An 11,031-nucleotide genomic window follows, 5' to 3' on the forward strand; every position below is an offset into this window, starting at 1 on the left:
TCAAAAAAAGGGGGGGGGGGGGGGTTGCCAGAGCCTGTTTCAAAATAGGAAGGGGATGTGACTTTGTAAATGGTTGCTATAGAAACAAAAAATGATTGTTACATTATGATACATTAAAATTTTAATTCAGAGTTGTTTAAAAAAAAGTACTACTACTAGTAGCATTATACTAAAAAATAATACAGATGCACAGTAATACCCTCTATAGATATACCAAGAATTGTTAAGTGTGAGTGTGTGTGTGAGTTTATGACATGTGGAAGGAAGGTGGAGGGGTGAGAGTCATGGCGAGGGGAGGGGGGTGAAGGAGAGACATGGTGAGGGGAGGGGGGTGAAAGAGACATGGCGAGGGGAGGAGGGTGAAAGAGAGACATAGGTAGGGGGTGATATAGAGACATGGGAATGGGTTTAAAAGAGAGACATGGGGAGGGGTGAAAGAGACATGGGGAGTGGGTGAAAGAGACATGGGGAGTGGGTGAAAGAGTCATGGGGAGCGGCGGTGAAGAGACATGGGAACAGGGGTAAAGAGACATGGGGAGCAGGGGTGAAGAGACATGGGAGCAGGGGTGAAGAGACATTGGGAGGGGAGGGTGAAAGAGACATGGGGAGGTGATCGAGAGACATTTAGAGGAGGGGTGATAGAGAGACATTTGGAGGGGGGGGATGATAGAGAAACACGGGGAGGGGGTGCAAGAGACATAGAGAGGGGGGTGAAAGAGAGCCATGGGGTGGGGCGTGAAAAAGAGACATGGGGAGAGGGGTGAAAGAGACATGGGGAGGGAGGCGATAGAGAGACATGGGGGGATGAAAGAGACATGGGGAGGGGGGGTGAAAGAAAGCCATGGGGAGGGTGGGTCCATGATCCTCAGTTGCTGGAAGAGTGGGCCCGGGTGAGTAGTTTTTTCTTCTTCACAGGTCCGGGAGATGTTGATCAGACGGCTTCTTAGGGTCAAATAAGACATGACAGACCTTATATAAGGCCTGTGACATCACATTTGACTGACAAATGATATATCCACCAATCTAATTGGTGGATGTACCATGTGATGGCTTCCATTTTATTTTTTGGCAGAAATGACATCATCTTAAGTGATTGGATAATAAAGGAACTATTGGATCTCAATATAAATGTAGAAAATATGCAGGGCCAAAGCTATGACAATGCTGCAAATATGCGGGGAAAGCATAATGGAGTTCAAAGACATGTTGAACATGAACCCACGTGCGTTTTATGTACCATGTAGTTCTCATTATTTGAACCTAGTGGTTAACAACACTGCCAAACCCAATATAGGTGCCATTTAATTTTTGGGCTTAATTCAACCGTTGTATAATTTCTTCCCCAGGTCCACCAACAGATAAATCATTCTTTTAAAATCCTTACCCAATTTAACACTAAAGAGAGTCTGTGAAACATGTTGGGAGCCTCGTATTGATGCAGTTAGACCAATTCGATACCACCTGGGAGCGCTCTATGTTGCATTAGTGTATATTAAAGAAGATGTGACATTTAAAAGTGAACATCATGGCCCCCAGAGTAGAGCTGTTGCGTACACTCTCGCAAAATGTATTTGTGACTATAAATTCATATGTTGTGTAATATTTTGGTATGACATATTAAGTACAATCAATCCAGTGAACAAGCAGTCTATAAACTATGACAAAAACAAGTCCAAAGACCAAATCTGGGGCTCCAAAAAACAATCCCAACAGTAGATTTTGGGCCCTGTTTGTTTAAATCAAAAACACTACAGTAATGTCCAAGCCTTTGTCTCATAAATAGAGAGGTATCCTTACCAACTCCACTTATAAATGGTGTAAATGATCAGTCTAGGGGTTTACAGTATATACATGTAGAAAAGATGGCGCCTAGCTGGTTCTGCTCTGTTATTGAGCTATCACAAATCAGCTGTAAATGTTCACATGGAATGGCACCTAGTTAACTTTTTAAATCAATAACTGTAGACTTGCTAGTCGGCCAATATCATAGACTCTATCCTCAATAATAACAAAGTTCATTACAAGCGACTCTACGGAAAAACTCTTCGCCAGGCCATTTTGGATGACACCAAAGGAGATTATGAAACCAAAGGGTGCATCAGTTCAATCCTGCTCCTGTGGGTTGCTGCAGGGCACCTTTTGGTGTGTTGTTCGCTAGGGAGATAGTACAAAGTGAAAAATGTGCGATGCACAACCGGAACGAAAAAATAAATGAACTGGAGAGAGTGTACAGTAACTACACAATTTGCTTTTAATAACTCATCTAATCAAATGACCGGCAACAAAAGCGCGCGCACACAGAGGTTTTCAAACATCTCTATGGAGCTTGGTCCCACCCCCCGTTCGTGTCACGTGTCACTCACGCGCGGCGCGCTCACGGGACGATCGTGCACCACTCCCCAGCTGCGACACAACACCCGTAACAATGCCCACCTGTCTCCTGCGCTCTGCGTCCAATCACAGCTCCCGCGGGGCCACACCTCCGTTCCGCCTCTCACTTTCATTGCTCCAGTCCTCCTATTTAATCTCTGCTTGCTCAGTTACACATTGCTGAGCATAGACCATAGTAGCCTTGTGTTCCTACATTCCTGCTTTGCCTTGCGCCTTGCCTCTCTTGCTTTCAGTTTGACCTCATGTGTACCGACACGGCTAGACTCTTGGACGCTCTCTGTATAACGACCCCAGCTTGCCCTCGACTACCTGCATCTCTCCATCCCTGACCACGGATATAGGACATTCTTTTAACCCACCAGCTCCAACCCTCGACCTCGGCACAACGGACATCTACCGTTACTGGCTCCTCCCCATGACCGCGGCAAGTATCTGGACTACCCTCTCTCTCCAACCCCGACCCGGCTACGCTGACAATCCAGGCGTGCCTCCACTGCTGTGGGTGCGCAGTTTCTACTTTCCCACCTCAGTACCGGGGGTCCGCCTTGTTCGTGGTGAGTGCAAGGGTCACAATTAGAGAGGGTTGGGGTTCCTTACAATGCATCTGATCTCAGACGCGCTATTAGAGAGGGTTGGGGCTCCTTTGAATGCATCTGATCTCAGACGCGCTATTAGAGAAAGTTGGGATTCCTTACAATGCAGATTTCAGACGCGCTGTTAGAGAGGGTTGGGGCTCCTTACAATGTATTTGATCAATGCATTGTAAGGAACCCCAACCCTCTCTAGTGTGTATTTGTGAACTGTAAGGTGCTTGACTAATACACTGGAAGAATATCATTGTTTTCGATTAAAAATATCAAAGAATGTGTTACTTTAACGAGCGCTTTCTCTTTTTTTGAATCTCCAATATACTATTTGCCAAGTGGGACTGATGAAATCACCAAAAACTACTGTAGCAGGTCCCCTTTGGTTGTCAATACGTTACTTTGAAGTGGAAGGGAGAGACCTACTGAGGCCAATATACTAAGCATCGCAAACTGAGCGGGGGGAGGGGTGGAGGGTTTCGGCGCATGTCAAACTTCAATTGCACTCGTGTACTAAGTTCAAATTTCTCCATCTGCGCCCAGCCCCAAAATACTGTTTAGCGCACAGAAATGGATTGCACTTGGTGTATAAAAGTCAATGGTACATACTAATATCTATATAAATATATACAGTGTTCGACAAATCACCCAAAAATCTACTCGCCCAACCAAAAAATCTACTCGCCACCTAGTCCCGCCCCCAACCCCGCCCCTAGTCCCGCCCCCAACCCCGCCCCTAGTCCCGCCCCCAACCCCGCCCCCAACCCCGCTTTAAAATAAAACATATGAATAAAATCCATTTAAATGACAAATATATTTATTGTATTACATTATACTACAATTAGCCCTTGTTACGTGTGTGTGTGTGTGTGTGTCTGTGTAAATGTCGATCTAGAAATAAAAGCCAGGTGTGAATGACTAGTTTCCTGCACCCCTTAATCAGTGTCTGGATGCCCCCGCTTCACAATATCTAAAGCAGAACCCCCATTCACCTGCGCTCCGGCGTCATGACGTCACGTTGCCCTAGTAACGTGACGTCACATGACCTCACAGCGTCATTTTGATGCCGCGTTGCCATGGCGACGCAGGAAGGAAGCCGCCGGAGCCTAGGTAAGTGAAGGTTTACAGAGGCCCTGCAGCTCCCCCGGCACTTAATTTAAGTGCCTTCGGGAAGCGCGCGGGGCCTCTGTAAACCCCACGCCCCCCAGACGGCAGTCTTGCGCCCCGCGTGGGGGTCGCGCCCCCCAGTTTGCGCACCGCTGTTCTAGAAATCCAATCGGATAAGGCTCTTTCTGCACGCTTTTGCACAACTCCCAGCTACTAGAATATCCCCCTGTGTCTATCCAAGAGGAGGTTTTAGTGTACTGACAAAAAACATCCCAAAATAAATTGTAATTAAGGCTGCGAGGTGTCACTGTATATAGAACATAGATCCAGTAGCACTCTCATTGTAAAAGACTCATCTCTATCCCCCCACAAATAAGCAGGGGGACCCATTCAAAGCCCATAATGTGTATGTCTGAAGCATTAAAGCAAAGTGCAGTGCTGTACCAAAGTAGTAGTTTAGTTTAGACTGCCCTTGAATGGAGTTGAACACTTCCCCAGTGCTGGAATTAGACATAAAAGGTCTATGCAGCAACATAGAGTAGTTGTGTTTAGACGCATGGCTCTATTTTTTGGAGCAGAGCCGCAGCATATATACTGTAAGAACAGTTTCTTACTTCTGACGCGGTATGTTAGACTTATGGCACTTCAGATATGGAGGATTGTTTTGGGCAAATAAAAGGTTAAAAAAAAGTATCAGAGAAATGCAACTTGTGACGCATCTCATTTTAATCTGTGCACCATGTAACTGCCCCCAACTCATCCTACTCACTCTCCCCAAGGTGCAAATTGGGGCAGAGACGCAGAATGTGATACATCTGATTATAATCTGTGCACCATGTGACTCCCCCCAACTCCTTCTACTGACTCTCCCCAAGGTGCAAGCTGGGGCAGAGACGCAGACTGTGATACATCTCATTATAATCTGTGTGCCATGTAACTCCTCCCCAACTCCTCCTACTGACTCTCCCCAAGGTGCATGCTGGGGCAGAGACGCAGACTGTGATACATCTCATTATAATCTGTGATACTTTATCTTGCCATGAAGTCAATGCATTTGAACCCAGTGATACAGTATGTTGATCCCACTGCTGTCAGTGGCACTGTCCATATGTGTACTTGTGTCACCCAATGTATGTAATACAATGTATCACAGTAGCTGTGATTTTTATGACTGCTACTCAAGTTAACCACTTCTCAACCACTTGAAATTAAATGTCAACAGTAGCTGATTTCTCTATTATGACATCACGAGACAGTATCATTGAGCCTCCTAGGAGATGCCAGCAGCAGTGTTCTGTAATGACATCATGGAATCGCCTTAGAGACTGAGATAAATACACAAATGTAAACTTGTTTGTGCGTGACTTGAATTAGTTCCCGAAGGAAACCGTTAGTTTTGTGGACATCTCAGAGATAGGAAAAGAGTGGCGCTGTACAGAGAGACTAATTATCTCCACCTTAACTCTGTATCATGGCAGGTAGGAAGCAACGTGACCTTTACATACCCAAAAAGAAATGGATAATATCTATATTTCTGAACTGTTTACTTTCACAATGTTTTATGGGGTACAGAACAGATAACATGACTCCTATCAATGGATGGGAGAAAGAAGACGGATGGGGTGGGGGGCGGGGGGGAGGGACGGAGGTAGACAACACCCAGGGGGGTTAGGTACCTGGCCTTAATTGGATAATATTTTTTTTTATAAATGTCAAAACTGATTTATTATAGATACATACACACATATTTGTTTTATTGTATTTACTTTTATATCTGGCTTGTAATTCAAAATCTTAAATGATTTGAACAGTAATGTATAGAAAAGAACACATGTACTGTATACATAAATGTCAAAGCGGCAAACGTCTATGGGATCTATGGGATAGTAAAAAAAGACACAGGAACCTTAGTGTATACAGTAGGATTAGTTATGTATAAGGCATGCTTTTTCCTTGCCCTAAGTTTAGGTCAATAACTATTGGACCAATTCTACACCGTGGGGTGTAATGTTCGACTACTTTCAGCCATATCCTTAAATTATTGTCTACAGCAGTGTTTTTCAACCACGGATCCTAGGAACCCTAGGATTCCCCGGGCATCCCTAAAGGGTTCGCTGTAATTTTTAGGTCATTTTAAAATTGTACTTAATACAGAAGAATTTACAGTACAATGCATCTTATCTCAAACGCGCTATTGGAGAGGGTTGGGGTTCCTTACAATGCATCTGATCTCAGACGCGCTATTAGAGAGGGTTGGGGCTCCTTACAATGCATCTGATCTCAGAAGCGCTATTAGAGAGGATTGGGGTTCCTCACACTTCATCTGATCTCAGACGCACTATTAGATAGGGTTGGGGTATATTACAATGCATCTCATCTTAGACTCGTTGTTAGAGAGGGTTGGGGTCCCTCAGAATTTCACATATGGTTCCTTAACCAAAAAAAGGTTGGAAACCACTACTCTACAGTAATACAAAGGCCCCAAAAAAGACAAAGCCACAAAACGAGGGCAGAATCTGCCACTTGATTTACAGATATAGCTGACCTGAGTGCTCCTCCAGATACCTCAATATACCAGACGTCTCAGAATACCACACCATAATATTACCACAAAATACTACAGTAGGAACAGGCAATTTTTATGTTTTTATTTTTATTTTTAAAGATCCAGTTCCGAAAGCTATGGTACATCTATATTTGTCATTGTGTTCATAGGTGGACATGAAAGCAGGTGATGGACTGCACAAGTTTTATATGCCAGTTGCCACTTTGTGTTGAAAACTACCTAGAAATAGTTTTCTGTCTGTGTTACATCCCAACACATCATATATGTATATGTATATGTATAAATATATATCTATATATATATTTATAGATTAAACCCCATATATTGAGCTAAAATGTACGGGTGCTCTGGTGTTTCAATACATAGCAATGCTATAGAAGGCAATCATGGAGCTTGCTTAAAAATGTATTTAAATATTGAAACTTCTGACCACTATTGATCAGAGTAGTGGTATGTAACATTGATAATCAAATAAATGTGTTTTCCCAGCAAGCCATTATCCCTGTTAGTGCTTGCTATTCATAACAAAACAAAGACCACCAAAAACTTTATTCAAAACCAGAACCAAAACCCCAAATATTTTAAAGGCAAAATAAAAATACCAAGCCAAGTGAGCATCTCTATGTATTTCATATGTATTTGATATCAAGAATATCTTTTAGCAGGTCTGTTAAAGCAGTCCTAACCCCCCAAAGTCAGGCTTTCAGGATATCCCAGCTTCAGCGGAGGTGGCTCAATCCGTCCCTGCTTCAGCACAGCTCGCTCAATCAGTCCCTGCTTCAGCACAGGTGACTCAATCAGAGGCTGATTGAGTGATTGGGCCACCTGTGCTAAAGCTGGAATATCCTGAAAAGTTGACCTATTGTGGGGGGTTTGATGACTGGAGTTGAGTCCCCGTGTGTTAAAGAAATGTGCCTTGATTGTGCTTTTCTGGCCCTTCACTTTTACCTTTCTTCCTTACAGATCAGTTTTTAAATTCCTCTGCTGTGAACCCTCCACCGACCTGCAGTGCTCCTGCAGTCACCACTGCTTACCCTTCATGGAGCAACAGCTTCCACCCAGTAGGGAGGAATACAGAAGTCTACAGACATGGGGCCCAAGGCATGATTTTGCAACAAGGGTCTGCAGGAACACCAATGTATCTACAGCAGATCCCACAGGCAACACGCGCTTACCCTCGTGTATCGGACATGAACGGAGGATTCTACCACACTGCTACAGGAGGATACACAGGATTTGCAGGACAGGTTAGGGGAGAAGCCACAACGCAGCCTGTTACTTTCCGTCCCAACACACATTTGGAAAGACGTGCTACAATAGGGCCTTGTATAATGGCCACCCAGTATGCACAACTTCAGCAGCCACCATTCATACCCCTTAGAGGAATGCAGACCTTACAAGGTGAGATATGGAGAATCTTTACTAATCATTGTTCAAAATCTTCTCCTTGACCGATACCATTACCTGTTATAAAGATCTTTAATTACGGTCATTCGCCACTGTAGTGTTACAAATATATAGAACTCTACAGTATGTAGTCCTCGCCAATACTGAAGGGATTAAGCATGTGTTTGCTTTTCTTCCTTTGTGTTATTATGTACAATGTGTTGGTATTTATGATAATTGATTATTTCTCCTTTTTGATTTTGTTACAGTGTGTCAGACCTCGCTTGGAGCCCAACATATTTCCCAGGCCAGTTTAATTACACAAGGAGCAGTTCAGCTTGCTGCTAATGAAAAAAGTGAACCACCTCTAATGTACCCAACTCAACCAGCTCGGAAGCTGAGCCACCTCTCAAAGTTACATATTGATGTGCAAAGCAACAAAGAGTTATATGTGCCAGTGTGGAAAAGGGGTGGGTTAAAAGATATGGCGAAGAGATCTTCAGAGGTGAAGGCCCCCTCACATATTGCTCAGAAGGTTCGTAATAACGTGCTGAGTTCAGTGAAGACTGAGTGTCCGTCAAAGTCTGAGGGGGTACCAAAGTGCTCCAAAGTGGAAACAAAGAAGAAAAAGATCCTTTATTCAGCTGCAAAGGATCAAGTCCCTCAAACTGCACTGCAAAAGAAGGTAAAACCAATGTCAAAGCCAGTAAATCATTCTTCTGCTCCTATACCAGGGAAGTCACCCCATGGCCCACAATCTGGTGACGAGGCTGTTCTGTTAAAAAAGATGAAACGTGTTTGTCTCTCAGGTGCCCACATTTCCAATAAGGTATCTGAAAAGATGCAGCAAAGCCGTGAAGGTACAATGGATGCAAAGACACCTGCTGTTACTCATATTAATCCTAAACTGAAGAAAACTCAGGAGATAGGGATCAAACGTAAAGATGCAAAGACTCCTGCAGTTACTCATAGTCCTGAGCGGAAGACACCTCAGGAGATGGGGATCAAACGTAAATATGCAAAAACTCCTGCAGTTACTCATAGTCCTGAGCGGAAGACACCTCAGGAGATGGGGATCAAACTTAAAAATGCAAAGACTCCTGCAGTTACTCATTGTCCTGAGCGGAAGACACCTCAGGAGATCGGGATCAAACGTAAATATGCAAAAACACCTGCTGTTACTCATAGTCCTGAGCGGAAGACACCTCAGGAGATGGGGATCAAATGTAAAGATGCAAAGTCTCCTGCAGTTACTCATAGTCCTGAGCGGAAGACACCTCAAGAGATGGGGATCAAACGTAAACAGAACAGCAATATTAAGCAGCTAGTGAAGAAAACAAAGAACCAGACCAGCGTTTTCAGTTTTGAGCAAGCGCTGGCTTGTGGTACTGATAATAACCCCAAAGCTCTCAAAAGAAAAAGTGCTAATCAGCCTGGAGTGAATTCAGAAGTTCTTGGGAAGGGCAAGAAGTCATTGGAACCTTCTGAACAAGGAAAGGTGAAAGCCCATCACAGCAACCTCAGCCTCCAAATGATTAACTCTGTTCAAGTATTTCACCCATTGGGTAAAAAAACAGGTCCCACAGGTCCAGGGGCACCCGCAGGATCCATTACACTTGGAAATAAGCTTGGACCAATGCAAGGACGCCAAAGCCAGACTTCTGCTTCTCATGTTCAGTGGTCTCTTACTGATGCGATTAAAAGGTTCATGGCCAAAAAACAGGACAGTATTTCTGGAATTAAAGGTGTCGGTATTAATGCCAGGCCTAGGCTATTTAAAATACATGAGTACACAAGACCTGACATTAAAACCAGTGAAATCAAACAACATGGGGAAAACAAAGCTTCAGTTATAGAGAATCCCAAACACTTCCCAGTGATATCCATAGAACAGGAAGCTGCAGTAAGATGCATTGAAAAGGTGAGCCAAACCACTATCCCCATTCCAGCTCCTGGCATTAAAACCAGTGAAATCAAACAACGTGGGGAAAACAAAGCTTCAGTTATAGAGAATCCCAAACACTTCCCAGTGATATCCATAGAACGGAAAGCTGCAGTGACATGCATTAAAAAGGTCAGCCAAACCACTATCCCCATTCAAGCTCCTTTCAACCAGAAGCACCAGCTTTCTAACCTGCAGCTTCCTATCAATGTACCCAGCAGAGTGGACAACTTCACTCCATCCTTCTGTCAACAGCCTCTCCAAGAGCTTGAGGTTTCCATACCTATTCCACCAGAACAGAGAGAGGAGAGAGAGGCTATGAAAAGGAAATCACAACTGGAGAGGGAGTAAGCCTGTCAACATACCTCCAAGGGGAGGCTACAGTGCTTTGTTCAGAGGCAGAAGGATCATAACATCTCTAAACGTTACGGATACCCACCATCCAGACTTATTTCCCCCATGAGATACTTAAGCCCTAAAAAAACAAAAAAAAACCCTGACTAATCTGTAACTGATGCCAAGCTCTGTGACTATCTGTAAATAAGATTTATATTTATAAGTCAGTTTGTAACATATTTTACTAAGAATATATTTAAAACTCTTCAATAAAATGTATCTATTTTCAATTGAACTCTTTATTTACTAAAGAAACTATTTACAAATGCCAAGGGTTATTGAAATTCTGCAAATTAACTTTAGATTACCCTCTTGATGATACGAGAGAGAGAGAGAGAGAGAGAGAGAGAGAGAGAGAGAGAGAGAGAGAGAGAGAGAGAGAGAGAGAGAGAGATAAGTAAGTCGGACCCCACTTATGAGAGAGAAACAGATAAATATTTAACTATATGCTTTGTCATGTTGTATGTTGTATGTATGTATGTACTGTATGTCTTTATTTATATAGCGCCATTTATGTAGAAAGCGCTTCACCGCAGTAATACACGTGACAATCATATAAATAATACAAATAACAGATCATGGGAATAAGTGCTTCAGACATAAAAGTAACATTTAGGAAAAGGAGTCCCTGCTCTGAAGAGCTTACAATCTAATTGGTA

This window comes from Ascaphus truei (genome assembly GCF_040206685.1).
Source record: "Ascaphus truei isolate aAscTru1 chromosome 13 unlocalized genomic scaffold, aAscTru1.hap1 SUPER_13_unloc_3, whole genome shotgun sequence".
In the NCBI taxonomy this organism is placed as follows: domain Eukaryota; kingdom Metazoa; phylum Chordata; class Amphibia; order Anura; family Ascaphidae; genus Ascaphus; species Ascaphus truei.